At 43.8% G+C, this 24,592-nt stretch overlaps 1 long non-coding RNA gene across 1 annotated transcript in view; it reads right to left on the reverse strand.

The window, feature by feature from the left end:
- Positions 1-1,718: 1,718 nt before the first annotated feature.
- The window catches only part of LOC132331171 (uncharacterized), a 28,663-nt gene continuing 5,789 nt past the window's right edge, over positions 1,719-24,592 (reverse strand). The window contains exon 3 of the long non-coding RNA XR_009487503.1: positions 1,719-4,949. This is a non-coding gene — a long non-coding RNA (uncharacterized LOC132331171). The remainder of the gene's footprint in view (positions 4,950-24,592) is intronic.

Here is a 24,592-nt window from a genome sequence, read left to right on the forward strand (position 1 = left end):
GACACCAAGGCCTGTCCCAGCCCTGCTCTCTAACTGTTCCTTCCCTGTTTGCACTGGGCACCAAGACATTCCCGACCATCCTCTGAGCACGGCAGTCAGGCTGGGGCTGTTGCTGTGGCAAGTAAAAGATGTTCATGCCTCATGGTCAGGTCTGCTACACCAAGCTGATCATTCAACAAACCTGGGAATTGTGTGAAACACCACACACCAGCAAAGCAGGAGTGGGAGCAGGAGTTTCCTGTGCACAGAGATGACTCCTGCATCCCCTGAAACGTGGCAGACTGTGACTGCAGCCACAACAGCATGTGGTCTTTACCTCTTCATGCATGTAAGGATCCTTCAAACAATAAATATTTAAAAGAAACATTATGTCTTTAGGCCAGCTGAACAATTCTGTGTGCCTCAGAGCCACACAGTGCTAGGACATTCCCATTCTCAGTGGGGCTCTGCTGCCACAGCTAGGCAGACCTGCCTCTCTGGGAGGGCTGAGGCTCTCCAGCCCTCACTGTTTCCCCGGGGCTGTGCACCACTGCCATTCTGGCACAAACATCCCATCTACAGGAATGTCAAGTTCAAGCAAGGACAAGTTATAGCACTGCAAGGCAGCCCTGGCACATATCTGTGACTACTGATACCTCTGCCTTCTCCCCAGTATTTTGTCAAGAATGTGACATGCTAACTTTTTTTGTCCCTAATTATTATATTTTAAAATAAACCAGCACCATGACAAGGCAGCTGCATGCAAGGCAGGAGTAAGGCTGTTCTGTGGGCAGAACAGAGGGGCTCTGGTGCTCAGCTGTCACCTTCTGAAGCTGCCTTCAACATTCTGAAGGAAAATAGTCTGTCAGCGACATCCTGGGCTGGCTTTTCAGGCTAGGTGCTGATGAGCAGCCATTTCTATCCCTGGGCCTGGTGATTAGTTTTATTCAGCTGAGAGACAAGTACTTGGACATTTGTCACTGTTTCTTTGAAAAATGTGTGCGTGTTTTCTTGGGCTATCAAATGGGACATATGGAAGCTAGATTCCATCTTTCATTAGATCTTGGAAATTGTGTCCTCCTGAGGCAATTAATTAGCATGATGTTCTTGGCTGCTAATGTTTGATTTCAGATTTCAGTGGCAACAGATTTGGCAACACAGATTTTGTGAGAATGGTCTAATGGTTTAGGTTATTAACCGTGGCCTCCACACAGCTTTCTTCAACTCCTCAGCTTCTGCAGAGTTCCCTTAGGTGTGCAGACAGGTCCCGTGGTTTCTGTCCATGTCTCTGCTCTCTCTCTGAATATTAAATATAACAGCACTTTTCTGATTCACAGGACAAGTGCAGGACAGATTGCACCTCAGCAGAGGCCAGGCAGCACCCCTGCAATCCTCTGCCACCCCAGCTCCATGATCTGCAAAGCTTTGCTTTGATCCTTCCACAGTTTAAGGCAAAATCATTTACAGTAGAAATTCGTTAAATGAACACATTTCTATTTGTTTACTTTCTGTTTGCACACTGTGGATACCTGGAGGCTGTACACCCCTTTATCTTTGGAAGGGACAGCTGTGGAAAAAGGCTAAGGGAGCCATTTGATGCAGGCTCACAGGTAAGGTATTGGCCCTCGGCTGATGTCTCCCATGCGTGATCATTTCCAAGTGACACCCTTCTGAAATCAGTGTGATGTACAGCAAAACCACACACTTCTGACCTATGAATACAATCCAGAGATATAATCTACACGGTTTGCTTTGGTTTTATTACCTCAATTATATTCAGAATCTTATAAAATTGTAACGATTCATGGTGAGAAAACAGTGTTAGTTACAACTCAAAAAAATGTTATGCCTCTCTCAAAGGAAGACCGAAGCAAAATACAAAATATCTATTGAGTACAGTTATACAGCAGCTAACACATCCTCCGTGAGGAAAAACACATGATTTTCTTTAGTATCCTCTGCACAATAACAGAGGGCTGAATTTTCCAGGGCAATGGAGAGGACGAGCCTATTTCAGAACACCAAAATGCAAGTGATATTTTATAGATGCATTTGTTAGCGAGGCTGCAAATAATTTGTTGTGTGTGTAGGAGCTCACTTAAGTGGTCATTACTGTATGTGATTTGAACTCACAAAAGGCATTTCACAAATCTGTTTGAAACAGATGTGCTTCTACCCTGCATTTAAAATAAAATTAGTCCATGGTCTCAATTTAGGTAACCTTTGCAGTCACTAATATACAATCATGCATACAATCACACACTTTTTTAGCATGTATGAAAGGCATTAGAAGAAAAGAAGATAAGAATAATATATCACTAAACAGTATCTGCAATGTTGGATATTCCCTCCAGATAGCTCATTCACATTTAAACCGAATGAGAAAATGCAAAACATTAAATGCAGCATTGCCTGTTTTCACTTGATGCAGCTAGGAGTTCTAATTCAAACACTCAGAAATTGAACTTTGCTTTCATACCTGCCAGACAAACTTTTATTAATTAAAACCAACAAAAATACAAGCAGGATAACTGAATAACAGGTTGAATTTATCCTATATATCAAATTTAATAATGGCATGCTTTTTTAAACTTTTTGCTACTACCCCTATTATCCCATGCCATCTTATTGCAGTGCTTTTTCAGAATCCCTTATTCCTCCCATCAATTCAAGATCCATTTCCACACACCCGGCATTCACCTCCAATGCTCTGACTTTCAATCCGTGTCTTTTGCAGACCACCGGGAAGGAATTTGCAGAACACTGGCTGAAAGACACGTATTGTGCAACTAATAAGGAAGGTTGAAGAACCATTAAAATTCTGACTTGTGCTTTAAAATGCCATGAAATTCTGAATTATGGCTCTGCCTTGAATCCTGGGTAGCACAACTGCACTGAAGTACTGCCGAGCTGCCGTGCGATCGCGGGCTGCCCGCAGCAGCTGAGCCACACAGGCACTTTGGACCACTACAGCTTTTTGCTCGGGCTCCTGATGGCTTTCTTGGGAGCTGATCACCATTAAGGCTACACAAGAAAGGACCAAGATAAAATTTAAGCTCTGAATTACTCTGATAATTTTACTTCAGCCCCACACATACTTCTGTCTCTGAAGCCATAGGACCTCCCTCCCCCTTCAAATACTTAGTTTTGGCCTCAAAGTTAACACTTGCCCCAAAATTATTATCAGATGACATTGGCAAAGTAAAATGCCTAAAAGGTGAATATTTTATCAAGCAGTTTCAAAAACTGAGGAGAAAACATGTATAATATTCCATACTTTTCTTTTAAATCACTGATTTGAAAGCATTTGGTGAGTGGGCATCACATCTATAAGATGGGACCAAGAATTTCACTTGACACATGGTTGGTGTGGTGGAACCTTAAGATCTGCTGTATGGATGGGAGTATAAGTTTGAAAATTAAAATCCAAAGAAGTTTGAGAAAAATCTTTATGATTAAAAATTGAAGAACATTGATCTACATTATTGACTGACAATTGTAAATCTTTCATTTAACAAGAGAGCTGCTCACTAATTTTTGCACCAAAATCTTCAAAACCATTGGCTCTTTTCTGCATGGGTTTTAAAAATATATTTAACTGGATATGGCATAAATATTTTTTGCCTGTTGATAATGGGGCTAAACTAAGCAATACCAGCATGAGAAAAAAACAACAAAAAGCCATCTATTACAGTGGAATTGCTTCTAGAGCCAGCAGCCAGCCTAAAGGGAGCTGCCCTTATGACAAATGTCCATGCATGATGTAAACCTCCTTTTTGGTGAGGGTGTAGTAATTTCCATTGCAAGTGGGTATTACATTTTTAATTGATTCCTAGCAGCAAAGTCTGTAACCTTCACTGATACGTGTCCATTTCACAAGGTTATTGACTTTTGACATATCTTGTTAGATGGTATGATGAGACAGATTTTTTTTTTGCACAGATTGATGTCTATTGATATTACATTAGTTCATCAAGGTTACAAATCACACCGCATTGCACTACATTTCACATTTTCTGTATCATGACAAGAGGTTTATAATATTCGCTCTGGGACATATAAAGTGCCTTCCACCCATCCCTTGGATAAATAATTTAAGAAATTGTTGGGAAATCATACCTAATTAGTAGGATCTGCACTCAATAAGTGCCTTTTGATTTAAATTGTATTTGTATTTTGATAGCTATTGATTTTAGGAGTAGGAGAAATGAATAATTCATTTTGCATTTCCCCACTGTTCACAGCAATAATCTGACAGAAATAATGGAGGAACACTGCTGGAAGTGGCCTCTTTGGGGACCTGCATGCCTTTCCCTAGAAAGCCCATGGGACAGTTAAAGGCACTCCTGTGTGGAATGGCCTGATCCCCTTTTCTCCCATTGATTTGCTGCATAATCCTGGACAAATCGCTCAGCCTCTCAAAGGCTCTCCTTTTCCATCAGCAAAATGGAAACAGAATGGTTCCTCATCAGTTCGCAGATGACCACAAGACATATGGAGAAAAGCAACAGACACATCCAAGCAGGTATTATACACATCCTAACTGGCACTGCCACACGGAGCATGGAGCCAGCAAGTGAGGCTTCCTGTGGGCACAGGAGAGTCTGGTTCCCCACAGCAGGACCCACGGTGTCCCCGTGGGCCTCTGAGAGAGCGTGGTGGAGCTGGGCAGCGCACAAAGAACACACCCTGCCAGCCTCCTTCTGCACTCAGTTCTGCCAGCAGGAACGTTCTGGTCGCTTTGGCTACTCGCTTTCCTGGGTGAATTGATACAAGACTAATTTGGTTTTCTTTGGATGCTAATCCCTCAGAGTGAGAAGAGGGAACAAGGTGAAGTTGTACCATGCAGATAAGCTGGGTAACAGGCTGGTATCTTCCCGAGGCAGTGCAGCTCGGCGTGCAGGTAGGGAAGGCTGCTTGCATGAATGGCCAGGGGTGAGGAACACAGACAGACAAAAACATCTCTGAGGCTGAAAACAAATCAGAATATATAGGTATTTACAAACACTGATTTCCAACACCCCAGCAGCTGTAACAAATGCAGACTTTATGAGATAACCATAATTATAGAAAAGCTTTATTTTTGGTTTGTTTTTTTTTTTTTTTACCCAGTATGCCAGCTCTGATTTGAAAGGAAAACCATAGGCTCAACTGTGCAACACAATAAACTGTGGCATCAAAGCAAGCATCAAAGTGGCCCCTCAGCTGCTGGCAAACAGTACAGTCATAAGAAAAGAGACAATGAAAATACAATAAGTAGAAATAGTGCTTTTTTCCCCATAACATAAACACCATAGACATTCTTTTAATACAAAGAGTAGCAGGATCCAATGTGACAGCTTTATATTTGCCAAGTATCATGGGAGGACTGTTAAATACATCCTCCCCAAACCAAGCCAAAGGAGCAGAACGAGCCAAGATGTTCTCATCAGAACAAAGAAATCCCTTTTCTTAGTTCTCAGACAGTTCGCAGGATTAATTTTGCTTTTTATTTATTTTAATCATCCCCATCTCAAGCTAGCTTCAGCAAGATGTGCCAAAATATCTATTAGTGCCTGTCTATATAGGTACGTTCCACTGCACCAAAATCACTTTATGGTCTTCAAATAATGGAAATTATCTTTAAGACTTTTTTTTTAATATATAACTTAAAAAAAAAAATCTCAAGTAGACAACTGAGAGCCAGGACTGTGCAACTCTGAAGCAGAGGGGCTGCTGTCACATGGAGGAGCAGAGGACTGTATGTGTTTGAATCCTCAGCCTCTCACAGGGGAGATTTAAATAATGCGCCGTGGATTTCTTTGCGATGCTTTTCCTTCTCTCTTTTTTCAGTTAATATTTTACATCCTTTTAGAAGCATTATCTGTACATTAAGCCCTATATTCATATAATCATGAGGGACATGCAACTTTTCTGTCTTGCCCTTCTACTTTCAAGCAAATTTACAGAAATGGAGGCCTGATGACCCACAGCTGAGGTGCTCAGGAGCAAGCAGCTGAAAGCATAAGAATGGGGCTGCTCAAATGTATTTTTACCCTTCTCTCATTAAAGTTTCATCAGAAGAATTTTTGTGGGAGCCTTAGCCAGTAAAACAGCACCTGTCACTTTTAGGTTCCCAAGCAGCAGGGGCACAGGGGAAAACAAATCAGATGCACACAATCTTTCCTCTTATGCCTGCTATGCCCTCCCAGATGCAGTAATTCACCCTCTTCATATCTTTTCATAAAAGAAAAGTGATATTAATTATCCTGAAGTATTTTTGAAGAAGATGAATATTGGAGAAGTTTTTACTTATTTCATAAGACATTCTGCTTTCCATGTAAAATGTAATGATTTTCCATGTAAAATTAATGATTGTAATAAGTTTCATTTTAAGGCAGGTCCCTCCTGGGTAACCTCTCTAGTAAAGTCTGATTCCAGGTGAAGCCAATACGAGAACCATATTTGCTTTTATGAATGCTGAAATGGTCCATGAATCTCAAATAGTATTGCACCCTCTGTTTTATAAATATTTTATGTGTTTTTCTTCAGTAAATACATATATTTTGCTTTTTGAATCTCAGGGCCCCTTTTGAGCTGTGTGGCTCTTAGAATGTTAATAGAGAAGTAGCAACATGAAACTGAAAATAAATGCTTTTAACAAACAGGGAAAGTCTATATTTCACCAAGGAAAGTGTGGTTTAAAATAAAACAGACTCCTGCAACGTCTAAATCCTGCATATTTTCTGCAGAGCATGCCACAGCTATTGACATGCTGTTGGTTTTATATGTCCCAGGATGCATGAATTATTACTGTCATTTGACATTTTATATTCCTAGCTCCATAGCCTATAGCAACACTTACCATCAGCTGTGGCAGACTATAGCAGACCCCTGGCAATGCCTCTTATTGATCAAGCACTGCTCACTGTTTGCCTGCTCAGTAATGCAAAGACATCCTAATTCTCTAAGACAGAAAACCCACAAGTTACTGCATTTGGGATTTCTAGTCCTTTCAAGAGACCCAAGACACGAAACACAGATTACAGATACCTTCTCCCCCACTGGGAGGCAAACTGAGTTATCTCACAAGCTTTAGGTACTACAAAAGAAAGCACATTGTGTGGTAATACTGAAGAGAAAAGCAGGATGCTAACGAACGGTGCTAAACTGGTTAGGAAAGGGACCTCAGGAATGAGAGAGGTCTTCTGCTGAGAGTCAATGGAGTTGTGCTGCCAGCTTTATTAACTTCTTTAAAAAGGACCTAAACAAAGTAATACTGTGAAAAATTATGTCAAAGGTGCATGTGCTTATGTTTGAATAAAGCTAAATTTTCCCAGCACTTACTTGGGTGAAATTCCCCCAAGACAGCAAGAGCCTGAGTTCATGTAAATAATAAAATAGAAATTGCAGACCACAGGACAGCAGAACATACCACAACTGACCAATTAAAGACCCAGGGCAGCAGTGACTGGTTTCTGAGCCTAGCAAACACACCCCCCAACACCTTCTTGAGTCAAAGGAAAGATGACTTACCCTCGGCATGGGGCAAGTCCTGTCAGGCAACACAGCTCACAACAGCAGCATATCAACCTTAGCCCCTGCCTTGAGGAGCTGGTTTATCACCTTCTCCCTTCTCCCAGTCCACACTCTTCCCCTCTCTGATGTCTCTCTCCTCCTTCCAGGGAGCAGCCATGGCCCCAGCAGGGCTGCCCAGCACAGCCCTCTGTAAGGAGCGGCTCAGAGGGAACAGAGGCTGCATCCACCTGCCCAAGGTGCTCCTCAGTGAGGCACCTAAGTGGGAGCATGATGGCCAAGCCCTGACAGTGGCAGGCTCCATGTCTGCACACACTTTCTGCCCCAGCAAGTGCCCACATATTCCCAGGGCTAGCTGCTCACCGACCCAAACACCCCAGGAACAGCCCACCCACGTTTGTTTGGCTAAGGATCAGCTTTGATGTGATGCTTCTGTGGTGAGTGTCCATCCCAGCATCCAGTGGTACCCCATCCCAGCTGGTTGTGAATCCCCATGCAGGAAGAGAGCCTGAGAGCCTTCCCTGGTTCTGGGGACGCATCAGACCCAACTCTCAGGGTGATCTAGATATTGACTCTGACCCCTGTGGCCCAACCCCATCAGATTGTGGCTTTACTCCTCACTTTGGTTGCAGAGACAATGGCTGCAGCACCCTCCTGGCATGCTCTGCTGGTCTTCAGGAAAGGGCTTTTCCTGAAGCTATTGCTTTTTGTCCCACATCTTTGAGCACAAGAGTAAGCCTGAAGCATCAGAAAGTGGTTTTCTGCTTGCATGGCACCTTTCTCTTCATCCTCTCCCACTGCCTGATCCTTCTGCTTCCCTTGCCTGTCCCACCAGCGGTACTCTGACATGAGGAGCCTCCAGCATCTTTTTTTCCTCATTGAATCTCTTGGAAAGCATCATCAGGTCATGAGCCATTTCCTCCAAACACTGACTGCATCTGCTGCCTTAGCACAATGATGGAGTTGCTTATCCAGTCCAAGCTTGCTACAATGAAAAGTCACACTTTTCCAATTTATCCAGTGAGTTTTTATGATCACTTGAAATACAGCAGCACAGCTCTGCACCTGTAACATCTTCAGAGCCACTTAACAGCCCAGCCAGAGAGCACGACTCCAGTTGAGCTCAGCTGAACACAGAAGGTGACTTCTGATGCTGGAGCACTTCATCACTGGGGTAAGACAGGCTGGTGAGGCAGGCAGCATTTGACTTGCAAAGCCTCTTTCTTTGACATCCTAAGAGGGCAGCAGGGCTGCACGTGAGTTAAACCCTTGCCAGCAAACAAAAACATTTTGCTTTGCCAAAACGTTGCAGTGCTGATTTTGTTCCTGTCTTTGGAAGGCAAGATTGAATCGACAGATCCTGTCAGCTCCTCAGCCAGCTTGAAGAGAGCTGGGTAATGACAAAGACCATTGGCATTCACACAGTCCCACCTCCTTGAAGGCACAGTTCCTCTTTGGTTGACTTCTCCCAGGGAGAAACCAGTTTTCTGCCTCGCCTTTGGAAATGATGGAAGATGCAAACTCCAGGCTAAATGCTCCTCTGCTTCATGAGGCTCAGCCCACTGGCCTCACATTCCTGTGGTCAAATCTGGCAGAGCAAACATCTGGAACATGCAAACAAACCCCCAGATTTAGACACCTGGTCATAACAAGGACAGGGAGGGTGTTTGTGCTGCAGTTCATCATCACTAGGGTGGGAAGAGCTGCATTCCAAGCAGGACAGTCGGAGAGACTGCTACAGATACTGGACAGGACATGCACAGAAGTGGCACAGACTGCAGGGCCAAAAGCAGCCCTTGGTGCCTCGTGACAGTGCAGTATGTATGAAGGTATTTAGGTTTAGAAATATACATCCCCACACTTACACACATGCTCAACTACACATTGTCTGTATGTATGGGTGTACGTATAGGTGCACATGATGGTATCCCACATTTTCAGTGCATCATGTGCATCTGTGCAAAGAGATCACAACTCCTGTGGATAATTTATCAGCTGAAATGGGATTTTTACACCAGTCCAAATCCTCACTTTTTAATCTTTCAGTGTTTTTTTGCAATTTGGGAAGAGTTTAATTTTGACTTATTGACATCAGTGCACTTTACTGAGTGAGAAGCACTAACACCTACCATGGCTTCCTCTGAACCCTCGTATGAGCAAACAGAATTATTCCATTTATGCAAACACCAGATGTAGCAGTTCTAAAAAAATCAAAAGCCTTTAAATAAAACACTTCATATAATTTGATTTATTTGTAGTCTTGCCTCTAAGATTAAAAATACCTACTGTCTTCCCATGATCAATAATCCAATTTTTAAGGGGCTGTTACTTTCATTATAAACATATAAAAGCAATCCAAGCTACTAAAACCCTGTATACAGACACATTGTAAAAGCCAAACTTTTTACCCAGCAGGCAAAAAAAGAGACATAAACAGGTCTGAATTGTTGCAGATATAAATATTTTAGACAGACTAGACAAACCTCTGGGAATTTGAGACTGTAATTAAGCCCCTTAGCAGACCATTCAGTAAACCATAGCCTGAAGGACCCTGAGGTGGGTCCCAGTTGTGGAGTAAGACATTGAAAGAGTGTAAAAAGGCAGCACATCCACTTCACCCAGGGGCTGTTCACCTGTCACTAAACAGGTCACAATGTCAAGAAAGGCATCATAGGTGTGCCACAAGCATTCCCTGCTCCTGTGTGCAACACCGTGTGCTTCAGCTGGCAGGAGAAAACAGAGAAGACACATTTCTCCTTTGTCTGCAGCCAGCTGAGCTTTCTTCCTCTCTGTTTCCACCTCTTTCTGTCCACCTCCTTCATCCCTTACCCAAGCTCTGTAAGCTTCCTATTATTCCAGACATTAAATCAATTTGTGTAAAACTATTACTGTTGTAGATGCTCTTTCTGTCTTCCAATTGCTCAGTAGGAAGTAGACTTAGTGGTGCCACCCTAACTAATGAGAGTTTATTTAAGAACAGCTCAAACCCACTAAAAATTAGTAGCTTGATCCCACAGACCTGTACTCAAGCCTTCAACCTCCAACCTGGATTGATCACTGTGGTGTCCAAGAAAGTGCTCTTGGCAGACTCCACACTGTCTCAGATGCATCTTTACATACATTAGTTGCATTAAATAAATCATTATCACTGCACCAAACTACCTACTGGCCTCATCACATGTTAAAGTTTCAGGACCCGCTTGGGACTCCCCTGCATTGCTGGTATCTGTGGAAGTGCCATCCCCAGAGTCACCCTGAGCCAGGCACTGCAGTCAGGCTCACTCAGCAACTTGGAAGCACAACAGTATTTTTAACATCCCAGAAACAATTACTGCATCATCTCTCTTTATGGCTTTCCTGGAATATTCTTTATATTCTTTGGTTTGTACAAAGTGCTGTGTCTAGGACGTTAACCCTTCCTGCTCAGACCCAATGGGCTATTCCTGCTCCGTGAGGAATGCATGGACTTCCTCTTAAACATGATTTTAAAATTGCATTGATGATGAGGAAATCAAAGCACAAATTGTGAGCAGAGCTTTTATCAGATCTCGAGGGCAGGCAATATTTCTGATTACCAGAAGCCAAGTGTACTGGTCTCTCCAAAGCGCAAAATAAAGATTTACAGAAGACATGCTCTTAACTCTGGCCAACCCAAGTCCAGAATTCATTCTCAACTGGTTGGAAATGCCAAGCCAAACTCTTTCAAATCTTATCTTAACCTAGCTTTTTATGAAGGCTGAATCTCACTGACAGGTCTGCTTTTACTATCAGTAGTAGGACACAACTCCTCAGGCTGCTCTTTCACAAGGACACGATTAGTTTACTCCATATTGAAGTTTATTGGGCTTTGGTTTTTTATAAGGCATCAGCAAGTAATTGCATGGAACACATTGCTTTCATTGTCCCCATCTGTAAATCTGTAAGAGGGTACAATGAGAGCAGGGACAGTGTATAAACACCTTACAAAATAATCTTTGGCCTTTGATGAGGATGCACTGATTTGAGTCATCTGGTTATCACAGAATCTTTATATGAAATCACTTTATATGAATGTATATTTTATTTTAAATACTTAGCTCCTCTAAATCACAATCACTGACTTTTTTTTGCTTTTTGACAGTAGCAAGAAACATCAGCTAGCTTTCCTCTTAGGAAAAAAAAATAAAATAACAAGAGCCCAGTGTGTGGCCAGATAGAACATAACTTCATCTTTTGTCACGGTTTGGTAAACAGTAAACCTGCTGAGATTTAGCTGGGAACTGGTGCTTACTCATGCCCCTTGTGGACCTCGGGCCAGCTGAAGGTGGATGTACACCAGACAGGGCCTGTGACCAGCAGCAGCTCATTAGGGCAGCCATGGGCACGGGAGCCCCACGCTCTGACTTTTCATTCCCTTGTCTCCTTTTGCTTCTCTCTCCTTCCTGTTTTTCTCCCATTTCTTATCTTTGTCTGCTATTTCCAGCCATTCCTTTCTGCCCTGTTCCTCCTCTATCTTTTCCCTTTGCTCAGGTGTTCTGTTCCTCTCCTCTGCTCCCTTCAGGAGAGGATAAGTGGGTAATGCTGTAATTTAGTGCTGATTTCTTACCTAGCCTGGGATAAGCAGCAAAGAAGTAAGGAAACAGCAGGTATTTTATTTGAAAAATGTCACAGGTCCTTTAGGACCCTAATTCAATCTCTCCAAAAAAATGAATCAATTGCAATTTTGAATAGGCATCAGATCACAACTCTAGGTACCACTCCTTAAATGCAATAATGAGTCAGCTCATTCTAGAAGTTGCCACATACTGAAAACATTTTGCCAATTATTCACGAACAATTCTACAAAATTAATCACAGCCATCATTTAGTGTGTTCTGTCAACTTTGCAATTATTCAATCCCCTTGTTTTTACATTCCTATTCAAACCCTGAAAAGAAAGACTTCTATTAACTTAAGCACATCTTTCTGAACTTTTCAAAATGCAGTAAACTCTTGGGTTTCAGCCTTAAGTCACACAAAGGACAAGGCAATAAGAGCTAACAAGGGTTCTCACAAAAACATTAGAGAGACTATAATGCTACTTTCACCTTTTTAATATGAGATTGGGTTCTGGACCTAAGATTTAATGCACACAGAATAGTTCCAAGTAGGATGGCATTTGGATAACAACATTTAGAGACATAAAATTACAAGTGTACTGACATGTTTGTTGTGTTTCCTTATAGCACAGAAGCTGCTGCTCTTTGTGCCCCACATCCCTTGTGTCAGAAGCAGCCCAATATTAATAAATCTCGAATACACTTTTGAGATTCATAGCAAGGGCTGCAACACCCGGGTGGAATTTATAAACATGCCTTAAAATTGTTTCTGCGTCATGCTAGAGCACAGACACAGAAGGAAAGGTCTCTTTCCCCTGTTACTGGCCATCATAAATGAAAATAACTTCCCTCCTCTGCCTGGGATGTGATCCCTGGTATGTACAGCTCTATCTGGACATGAAGGGGGGCAGGCTCCCGACTCTTGCTGAAGCAGCCCTGGGAAGAACTGCATGTTCCTTGTGACCAGTAGAGATGGGGCAGCCCTGCAATGCTTTCTTCTAGCTCACTTGAGCAACCAAAGATCTTTTTAGGACATTTACTGTAAGTATTTATGAGTATTTATGTAAGGTAAGGTGGCAGCAGGGCTTTAAAATCTGGCAGTGCCTAGAATTCACAGGCCTCAAATCTGCTACACAACTAAGATTTGGGGTTAGATTTCTTTTTAGGCATTTACATAACCTCAGAAAGTGCTTTGCTCAGAGCTGTCAGTCAGAGACGTTCCAGCATAATTTCTAAAACATTAGGGAGTTTCACACCCAATGTACAGCAATCTGTTTGGATCCAAAAACTAGAACACGCTGTAGTAAACAGTTTTTTTCCTGATCTCATTTCATGTAATTGGGCAGGAAAACTGAGTTATCAGAGGCTTGAATCCTGCCTGGGAGAACAGCGCAGGCAGAGAGGGTACAGCATGGGTTTCAGTACTGGGTTGTGACTCCTCAGCTCATCAGACCAATTCCCTCTACCTTTCCTCACCCACTTGGCAATCTGGTGTCCCCAGCTTTTCACTGAGCAGCAAGTGAACCCCGAGAACTGCAGAGATTTGTTTAATGCAACAAAAACTTTTGTCTTGTGAACAAGACAGGCTCAAATCATTGTATGGACATATCCTCTGGAAATCATACTCAGTCTCACAGAGCTTCAGAGTAGCTATTTGGAATCCATCAGTAGAAAGATTGGAAGTTCCTAAAGCAAGAGGTCCTTAGCTGCAGTTTCTTTAACCAAGACCTCTCTCTTATGCTTTACAGTGAGTTCCTGCTCTCATATTCTAAAGGTAATACCAAATTTCTCGGGGGAAGAAAAAAATCCTTCAACTTTTAAGATTGCATTCATCTAAATAACGTAAGTATAAATATTTACCATAGAAAATAATTTCCTGGCTTCCTCAGTTTCCTTCCATGGAAACCCTTTGAGAGCACACTGTACTTCATGCATATGCCAGAGGAAATCCAAGGCCGAGGGCCGGGGCCGCGCTGATGCCGTGGAGCCGCATCCCGCGGGCCGGGCAGGGCGGAGCCGCCGCTGGCTGCGGGAGCCGCGCACAGCCCGCGGAGCCCCGGCTGCTCCCCCGGCCCGGCCGGGCCCGGACCGGCGCAGACCCGCTCCCCAGCAGCGAGCAGGGCTGCTGGAGCGCTGGCTGTCCCCAGGCACCCCTCCCTGTGCCTCCGGGCAGAGCCACACTAAGGCAGAGCAGCGCCGACACCCAGCACCACACCCCGAGTAGCGCGGCATGGGACAAAGCCAAGCATGGCATTGGCCTTGAGCATGTGGTTATCTGTTGTTTTCTGCGGGATTCGGTTGTGTCTGTACACGACAATAATCCACCACCCTGACCACTGAAGCTCCCTGGGCTCCCAAATGTCCTGGCTCCAGGTGACCCCACCTGGCCTTCTGTGAACCCCTCCACCCACCACACACACCTTGTGCTCAGCAGCTCCTTGTATCCATTAACCTTTAGAGCATGCATAGAGCTGTTGTCCTGCCAAGATTTTTTTCTTCCATAGGAAACCCATTTCCCCCCCCTTTTTCCCTTCTGCTTAAAGAAATAAAAGGAAATGAAGGAAAATAAGGGGATTGTGAAATTCTATTTACTACCTGCACATTTATGTAGGGGAAAACATTCTCACCCAGCACCACTCAGACTTCCATGCTATTGTAAAGGTACTGTGCTTGACCCTGGGGAGCTCATAGTACATTTCATACTGCCAGCTTCCTACAGCACCTAACTCCAGGCAGTGCTGGAATGCTGCAGTTATTCCATTCACGTGTGCCTGCGCATACAGGTGCACACCTGACTGTAAAACACAGCTGTATTCTTAAAAAAAACATGTTCAAATTGCATCATATCAACAGAGTATCTTTTGGCTTGAAAAAAGAGTAATCAATTTTATATCCCTTAACAGTCATGACATCTAAATTTGGAGCATCCAGGTAGTTTACTCCCTGATTTCTCAGTCAGCCTCCTGTATTTTCAACAGAATTTTTCAACCCCAAGTGGAAGAGCAACTCATGATCCCACATGTTAAAAACAAGAGCAATTGCTCATGTACCCTGTGCAGCAGAGCTGCCATTCCACTGGGGAAAGCCTGACAGCCTGCAGCTCTCGTGCAGGCAAGACTCCCACAGAGGGGAGCATGATTGCATGTCCCTAACACTGTCACACCAGTCTCACTGGTTGGGGACAGGCTTTTCTACATTGACAGCACTGGGATATTTTGTTGTAAAGGAAGAGAAATGACTAAAATACCAAACTTCCCAAAAGCTGTCAATAATAATAATAAGAAGAATAAGTCAGATCAGCATGTTTTGGTTTTCTGTATAAGGGTATGTTGAACTATCAAAGGATCACAGATCTCTCTCTTCCAAAGAGAGCCAGGTGATGGCTCTTGCCATATCTCAGATTAGATGGGGGTTTTCATATTCTAATACTTGTGCTACATGTGTATGCTTTAGTGTCCCTTTTGAAATGCTGCAATTGAGGCTCCAATTGGGGTGGCCCAACCCTCAGAGCTGTTTCAGCCATTGCTCATGTAACATCACAAACTCAGCAGGGTTGCCCTGCATTTAGACTGCTTTAAGAAACTTTGGTTTCCATTTTTCCCAACTCATACCTTGTCTTTTCCCAACTCATACCTTGGCACAGGAAGCAAACAGAGTAGCACAGGCTGTAGTGTGCTCCTATACTTGGTTCCCTGAGCACAAAGCAAATATGCAAGAACCTGGAGCAAGGATCTGTCCTGAAAGAGGCTGGTATGATGTCACCAAATACAGGAAGCTACAGAATTTTATTATTTTTTTTACCCTGCAGGAGCTCTGAATCAAAATATCTAGAAAAAGTGAAATTTAGTAAAAATTGGATCATCCTTTTCATCGTTGTTTTCATCTCCTGAATCCTTGCAATAGCATTTTGGAAAGAGCTTCTCTGAGAGACAAAGAGGTTTTGTCCTGGGGAGCCACTGCCCGGCAAGGGCAGACCCCCCTCCTGTCACCCCCAGACAGCAGATCCATGCATGCCACCCCATGTCCTGGCTTTCCCTGACCCTGTGCCCAGAGGACACACAGTGCTAAACACTTCATCAGTTCACACAGGCATCAGCATCTGCCTGACTCCAGACAGCCAAGAAGCACCAGGAACAGCAGACATTGCAATGTTTAAATTTGCTAACAAATAAAACAGTGCATGGCAGCAATGTTCCACATGAAAGGTAAAACTCACAGCTGGAGCAGGCTGGAGGGTGGTGGCTCTGCGCACACTGCAGACTCCATCCTGCTGAGAGGGGACGTGACAGCTGCCTGTGCCTCTCCTGTGGGGGTCAGCTCGGACCTGCCTGTGGCACAAGGGATGCCACACAGCCTGGCCATCCCCCTGCCACCATGGCAAGCCACAGCTGCTCCTGCCATCACTGGCTGCATTATTTCCAGCCGTTAAAGCATTGCTCTGCAGGCTTGGATTTTCATGTCAGAATCTAGGAGATACAGAATAACCCTACAAATGAAAATACATCACTGAGACCCTCTTTCTCCACCAGGGCAGAAACAATTTTGATCCCCATTTGTCCTCTAACAGTCTTTTCCTTCAGGTGAGTGGCCCACAGTGCTTCACCACAATTAACCATGGCCGTGGCTCTTAGTAGCAATTTGTTTTCAATTACCTCCTTCAGGCAAGTCTGAATAATTATCACCAGTTTTTTCACATTTCTTTCTGCTGCCGAGTCTGTATCAAAGTGCTCACAGCGCACCAACTGTCGATCCTGCAATATTCCAAATAAACCATCGGCCGCCCCTGGTGAAGGCCAGGGTAGCCCAAACCCAGTGGTGCTTTGCCCTGCACAGACCTGTGGGCATGGACAGAGATTTCTGCCCAGTGAGAAGGTCAGGGTTAGTGCCACCAGGGTTAGAGCCACCCTGGTATCAGCTGTGCTGACACACAGTCCAGGGGAAGCGCCCACCCACTAACGAAGTCACTATTGCCTGGGGCTGCAGTGCCAGCAGGAGAGTGGCAGCAGCTCCTGTCCCAGCCGAGCCCTCTGAGGTGCTGACTGGTCCCAATCCAAAGGGTGCTCACACAGGCTTGGGAACACGCTGCCTTCCATCCCTGGAGCATCTCCACCACTCTAAGGTAGCAGGGACCAAACTCCAGCTGATCCTAACAGTAGTTCTTCCAAGGCAGGGAAATGAAGGAAGGAAACTGCAGCACACTGTGGATCCTAATTGCATTTGCTCTGCAGGCTCTGAAATGTCAGTCAAACAAATATGCCATCGCCTTTACTGCTCTGCAGTTGCCATTTACTATTTTACTGGGAAATTGTCCAGGAAAGGGATACTACCTAGAAGGGACCATTATGCTAGCACTGGAAACCAGCAATATTTCTGAGCAACCCCATGGGCCCATTATCTGTTCCTACGCTGCGGAAAGACAAGAAGAGCCAGAGCGAGCCAATTTGTGTTGGTGGCAGCAATTGCAGCTGCAGAGGGGATGGAGACAGCCCAGGACCCAGCGGGCACATCTGAACCGGGGCACGCGCTGGAGCTGGGACAATTCACACCAGAGAAGAGCATGATTCAGTGAGTGAAGAAGGGAAAAAACCCATCTTAAAATGAGTTCTTTTATGAGCCCGAGTTTCATTACGCAACTTTATCAGAGTCTATGAGAACTGGAGCAAACAATACGAAGATGCAGAACATGCCCACTCTCCAGCTCTATCAGTCCACAAACCCAGTAATTTCCAGGACATGCAGAAACCATGGGGCAGATGGGTTTTCCTGAGGTGACAAAGCCCCTTTCCCTGGGAACAGCCCCTCTAAAACCATCTCTTATTCTCTCACAATGCCTTTTGCCCTACAGAGAGCTCAGTTCCTGCTATAGGCAGGTCCTTGATATTTAACTACCACTCTCCTAGACTCAGAGTGAGTGATTGAGATACTTAATATGCAGAATCACTCTGAATCACCCCATTTTACCACTACTTTTTTTCTCCTCCAAGTCAGAAAAGCATAACAAAGGGTACTCAGCCCACTTCTGCTAACTGTAATTCCCCACAAAGAAACACAGATCTACCTGAGCCAGATCCCACTGACTTTTAAGCAAAGCTCAGTCTGTCTGTCTTTCCCTCTTTTCAGGTAGTTGGTCCCAGAGGGCAGTTTCAGACCTACTTATAGGTTCAACCTCGGTGGGCAGGGTGAGCAGGGACTGTGCCCAGCGCAAGTGAGGAGGAAACCATCCACTGCCAAAAAAGGCAACTCCCACCCCTCTGGAAATCACCTTATCCAGGAAAACATGTGCCCTTCACACCAGCACCTGTGAAGGCTTGCTATTTGCAGAAGGTTCAGCAACGGTTCCATTTCTGACATTTTTTGGTTTTCATCACGTTGTCTCTGGCACTGAAAGCACAAGTGGATCAATGCTTGGTTAAGCTCTTGTGTCAGGGCACCATGTCCCTGCTGCTGAGGCAGCACCAACAAGGCCACACCGTGTCCTGCAAGCAGGGGACAGGAATGGGGCAGGACCAGCAGTGCTGTGGCTGCTCTCTGGCACAGGGATGGCTGTTCTGCTGTGGGCTGGCAGCTGCAGCCTCTGCCTCACAGGGACATACACCTTGAGCATTCAGTACCTTCCTAATTCTTTACATACTTTTTTGGCCCTAGGTACAATTTCTGCAGACATACAGGCTGAATAAACACTATTTTTTTTTCATTTTAAACAAAACAAGTGCCATGTTTTTTCACCCCTTTGTCTCTCAGATTGGATTTCTTAAATTCACATGGGTTACGCATTTTCATAAACCACACTGGCTGCAGTAAGCTGCGTTGGAATCATCACTTAGAGAAGTGAAGATTTAATTTCATGGTGGAATTAAGGTTGACATTTCCTTTTTATTTACACTACACCAAGGATTAATAAGGTTACTATAACCTTAATCTTTGATAGCTCAACAATAGAATACTCCGGGATTACCGCAAAAGCTGGATTTTAACTCTTTTAATCCCATTATTGTTGATAACCTTATCAAAACTGTGCTCCACCACAGAGGTGGAGTGGAAGGATCTCAGACTCTGAAATTCCTTACCATGGAGCAACAATCGTAGTTTAAAGAGAAGAACCAGAGACAGTTGCTTGGTTGATGCCTGCAGTGAGGCTCACAGTTTGCAGTAGAGCTGCAATGCTGCTTTTAGGCGCCTTGTCAGAGATCTTTGCCAAGAAAAACATTGGTCCAGTGGCATATGTTGGTGGAGCAATGCAAGGTTGCTCTAATTCCCTTACTTTGTTTTTCCCTCCTCCCATGTGACAACTACTCCAAGAATCAGACTGCCAGTCTGGCAAGTTGAGATCCAGAAACTTACTGCTAATTACCATGTTTACAATTCCCAACCTGTCTGTTGGTGCCAACAATCAAACTGCATCCTCTTGAGTGCACCAAAAGACACTTGCTGGCAGTAGTTTCCTAAGGTTCCAGGCTGGCTACATTAATTACTGTTAACTTAATTTTTGGGTATTGAAAAGCAGCCTTAATTAGAGATTCCATGGATCAAAATCATCCTTTTATGAGTTTCAAGGAATAGCAGCTCAACTTATAGAGTACTTACCAACCTATGAGTCTTTTATTTGGAAACACAAGTGGTAATAAATTTATATGTGGCCTGATAAATAAAGTAGGCAGAGGTTCAGTAAAAATCACACCAGGAAAAAAAAGGTTATGCCTACCCTTTGAAGTAAAAGAAGCAGCTCTAAAAAGGCAGGTTGGATATATTTTATCATCCTCAGTAAACATTTGACTGCACAGAACAAACCACATTCTGAAGGTATATCACTGAATCAAAGTATTTAATGAATTAAAAGAAAAAGTATGTATTTTATAAACTCAGTGAAAGAGAGCCCGAACTCAAACAACTGCAGGGCACAGCCTGAGCAGAGAGGGTCCCCTTTGAGCCCTGTAAGTCCTAACCTGAGACTCCTGAAAGCCATCTGACTGCTCATTTGGGATCCCTTTTTGTCGAGCACATGCTTCAACCCTGCCAGAGTCAGCAGAGCACACAGGACTGTGCAGAACCTGGGAACAGGCTGTCTGCTCAAGGTCTGTGCCCAAAACCATACCTGCAGAGCCCACCCAGCGCCCATAATCCCATCCCCTTCCAAGCAATAAATTTCTAACCTGGATTTTCCATGGCAATGGGATTCAATCTCCATAAAATGTTGGTCAGTTGATAAGAACTGCACTACACAGCCTCTCTGAAGATGTTTTTCTCTGTTGGCTGCCTGGCATGGAGCTAAAAGACAGAGAGCAGAGCTACCCCGAGCTCTGCCCGGATGCAGCTTGGTGCTGCTGGGGTGGATGGGCTGCTGGCCACAGCACAAGGCTGCTCTGGTCACTCTGGCAGCATGTGCATGCTGGTGCAGCCAATGCCTGTCTGTGCTGAGACTGCAATCAGTCTCATCTCTTCGGGGTACTTACATCTGCTAGGTCCAGGTAGGACCAGTGTTATTATAATAACACTGGTCCTACCTGGCTGTGTAAAGACAGGCCAAAGTGTCTGATTTTAGGCCCCTTTTTCTAAAAGCTTGGTCTTACTGGTGCCCTAACAGGCTACAGTGAGACTGTCTTTTCTGCCCTGCAGAAGATTCTCCGCTATCTCACCAAGACCCAAGACACGAACCAACTTCCCTGCTCTCCTGGCAGTGTTTCACAGGCTGGCAGCCAGTGCCAGGCTCCTGCTCTTGCACCACAGTCCTATCCTGTGAGGTTGCAGTGGGCTACTAAGGAAAAGATAACCCAGGGCAAGATTCGGGCATATGAAAAGCAGTGTGGGGTAGGGGAAATAGAGCCAAAGCAGGGAGTAAGCCAAGGAGACAGACACTAAAATCAACAGGCATTTTAACTTACAGGGGAAGAAGGGAAGGAAAATGAATCAGTGCTCCCAGAGGAGGCAATCTGAATCTACTCTGATCCTAAAGCAAGAGAGTGGAAACAGGCATTTAAGAGCAGTTCATTTATACAAGGCGGACTGAAAATACCGAGCAAACTACCAAAGGAGGCAATAAACCTGCATCTTGGAGAATGGTCTGAAAGGAGTTGGATTGGCACTTTAGAGCAAAGAGAAATTTGAGGCTGCAAAGGCAAGCAGCAGTGCACGGAGACACACGGACACAGCTCACGTGGCCCACGCTATTGACGTGTTTTCCCTCCCCAGCCCAGCCTACTGAGCTTGATTACTTACATCTTGTATAACTTATATAGTCTAAAGAGAGTCGGCCAATTTCCACTCAATTTATAATTTAGCAAGCAGAGGAGCTTGATTCTTCTAATTTACATAAAACATACATAAAACTGAAAACAAAATAGCTTCAGAGCATATGGGCAAAGTACACAAGAGCCACAGAGGAAAGCAGGAGTGAAGAAGGATATGGAGCAAAAGCACTGTCTGGATTGTGCTCTGCTGAGGAGTTCTAAGTACCTTATTTGTGATAAATATCTCACAGACAAGCCAGTTTTCATCATCACAGACATGTGTTGGTGGACAATCGGCACACAGACGTACCTAACCAATGCCATAACTCTGAATGGGGCTTTTTTACTGCATCCTTCTTTTTCTAGCTAAAGAAATATTGTTGAAAACCTTCTGCAACAATATGGCAAGATGGCACCAGTGTATATGAAGGTAGAACTGCCTTCCTCCCATTCCCTCTTGGACATGTCCTTTGCCCATGAAAAAAAGGCAGGGAGCTCTCACCCTGTGGGTAAACCTAAGTCAGCATTCCACTTCCCGGGGAGCAGCAGCAGGGCTACACTCTTGTGACCATTTCTCCTGTGTTTCTCCTCCATGACTGCTGGGTTCTGGCAAAGCCAGAGAAGGCATTCTCTGAGAGGAGACACCACCTGCCAAGTGTGGAAGCTGGTATTCCTCCCGTGGCATGGTAGGCTCCAAATCGTGCCTCTCTTCTCCATTTGCCTGAGGAGTCATCCTGGGTACTAACAATAGACTCCATGGAGGCTGGTGGAGCTCAGGCTGCCTCACCAACTTCTGTCTGAATTCAGTCATTTCCAGTGAGCAATGTATAAATAGATGCTGCCTCATTATTGATGTATATTGTGCAAAGGGTTTAGCCAGGGATGAAGCTTGCCTGCTTTCCTTTTATGGATGAAAAGCGGGATCCCAGAGCCTTTTTGTGAGATCTTTGCACATGTCAATCAAACCACACCAGGAGGAAGATTCTGTGCTCTTAGGTCTATGTTAAATGGCAGCCACATGGCCACAAGTCCATGGGAACAAAATGCATGTGTGTGCATGTGCGTATAGGCACATTTACAAATATGCACAACAAAACCAAATGAAAAAAGAATTCTAATGGCTGCAGCCTAATTTTTCTATTCTTTTTCAAATCCCAAGTCCGGGCTGTAGTCTGGGCCACTCTGACACAAATGTCATTTGACATCGTTATAAACCACTGATTTACACTAATGGAAGAGTTAGCCTCTGATTTAGGAAGCAGACCTTAGCAGCTGGCCCAAGCCTGAGCATCTCAGCCCTGCAGTCTGGCTGTAGCACATTGATACTTGCCAGCTAAATTTGATCATGAACTCCAGCGAAGGCGAGCTATCGATATTTCAGAAAGCCATTCCTCACACTTCTGAGCAGCAAACGGCCCATCACTAAGAAGGCCAGACCCTTGTCAGCATGAGCTGACTTATATGAAATGAAACACTGACCTCACTGCTAGCTCCAGAGTCAATCTCAGAAGAGAGATTTTATTAGGGAAAGCAAAGCTATTGTTCTGAGCCTCTCTACGGGGCAAATGTTTAAGTTTTGCATTCAAGAAATGTGGAATACTTAAAAGAGAGTTGCATTTGATAAAAACTAAAACCTGAAAAGCCTAGCTCAGTATTGTGTGTGTGAATTTATTTATTTGATTTGTTTTCCTTGGATTTCTCATCACACCCATTCATCATCCTTTCCCCCGCTGGAGTTTTTCCTCCCTCTCTACCAGGGAGGTTGGAGCAGAGTGAGCAGCACCACCTCACTGCAGCTCCAGAAAAAGAAAACGAAACAGGTCTGTGTTCATCTCTAACCAAAGGTCTAAACTGGTCCTGCCTTCTTTGGTGGTAAGAATTTAAATAGAGAGAAATGACAAGCATCTAAACAAGAAGAGCAAAAGGGAGTGGGTTTGGCTCTTGCTTCCTAGAGCAGGACTCGCAGATGCAGTTTTCATCAAGGGGTTCTTTGAACAACTGAAGGCAAATGGATTTATGTTATCATATGTGTGACACATGATGGGACAGCCACATGATGTCATAACACAACAAAGGACAATGAGAAGTAAAAACAGAAAGGAATGTACTGAAACCTTGAAGGTAATTATTATGTTCTGCATAACTCTGACCCTGGCAAACACATGGGGAAAAAGGTCTCTTTCTTAAAAATGGAAAAATCACCACCTCTTAAGCTGAAGTCTGAGAAAGTTTCCACTGCTCTCCTCTATAGTCCAAGACCTTCATAAAAAAATAGGACATTAAATGATCCTGAGATTTCTAAAATAAAACATGTTGAGACAGAAAATCCCTCCATCTCCTCAAATCTTTTGTATATATTGTAAACAGGAAGGGAGACAGCAAGGCAGTGGAGGAAGGTAGGGGAATAAGAAACAGTTTTTACCATAGTGGTCATTTTTAACAACTAGAGCATCAAGACTGTAATAAGTGTTGCTCTAGTAAAACAGCAAGCAATAAACTGTGAAACAGAAGAATGCATCACGGCAAATTGATGAAGAGGTAAAATGAATTGCATTTTCTTGGAGTAACCAGGTAAGTTATCTCCTGAATAATGATTGTTAAAGAGTTTCCAGTTGGTGGGAAGCACCAAGGCTCCCTGCTCTTACTATTTTCCACCTAAATTGAAGAAATAAAATAAATCCTTAATAATGCAGTAATTAGTGATGCCTTTTTTAAAAATTTTTTATCAGTGTCTTTTAGGAGAATGTGAATATTTGTACAGCTCTTACTATCAGATAATCTAAAAGTAGTCATACGAAATCTACATTATCTATGTAAATGCCTCTGTAAGATGCAGTGAGATGGTTCTTTTTTTGGTAACAGGCTGCACAATTGCATGCTGTACTGTTCTGGTTCAGAATGTTCCTCTTTCTCCAATTAGAGAAGACCAGCCCCATGTTGATCACTTTATCTTTGATTTCCAATGATTTAAAAGATTGGTTTGACCTGTGATCATTAATAAACTTCATGGTATTATCCTGATTTAGTAAAGGAACCTCTAATATTACAAACAAGGTTATGAATCAGCCATTAATATTAAAGTCAGCTATATTTTTCCAACATTTCAAGCCTCATGCAATAATGTGAAAGGGGTGTACATTGAAAGCAACTCAGATGAGCTGATACAGAACAACACGGTGGTGACAACTGATCCCAAAACAGACAAAAGATCTACTTAATCTGAAATATTCTTGAGTAGTTCAGAAAGTGCAAGTTACCTCTTGTGGGCCTAGCCCTTTCTTTCCAGTGGTATAAAAT

This window comes from Haemorhous mexicanus, chromosome 9 (genome assembly GCF_027477595.1).
Source record: "Haemorhous mexicanus isolate bHaeMex1 chromosome 9, bHaeMex1.pri, whole genome shotgun sequence".
In the NCBI taxonomy this organism is placed as follows: domain Eukaryota; kingdom Metazoa; phylum Chordata; class Aves; order Passeriformes; family Fringillidae; genus Haemorhous; species Haemorhous mexicanus.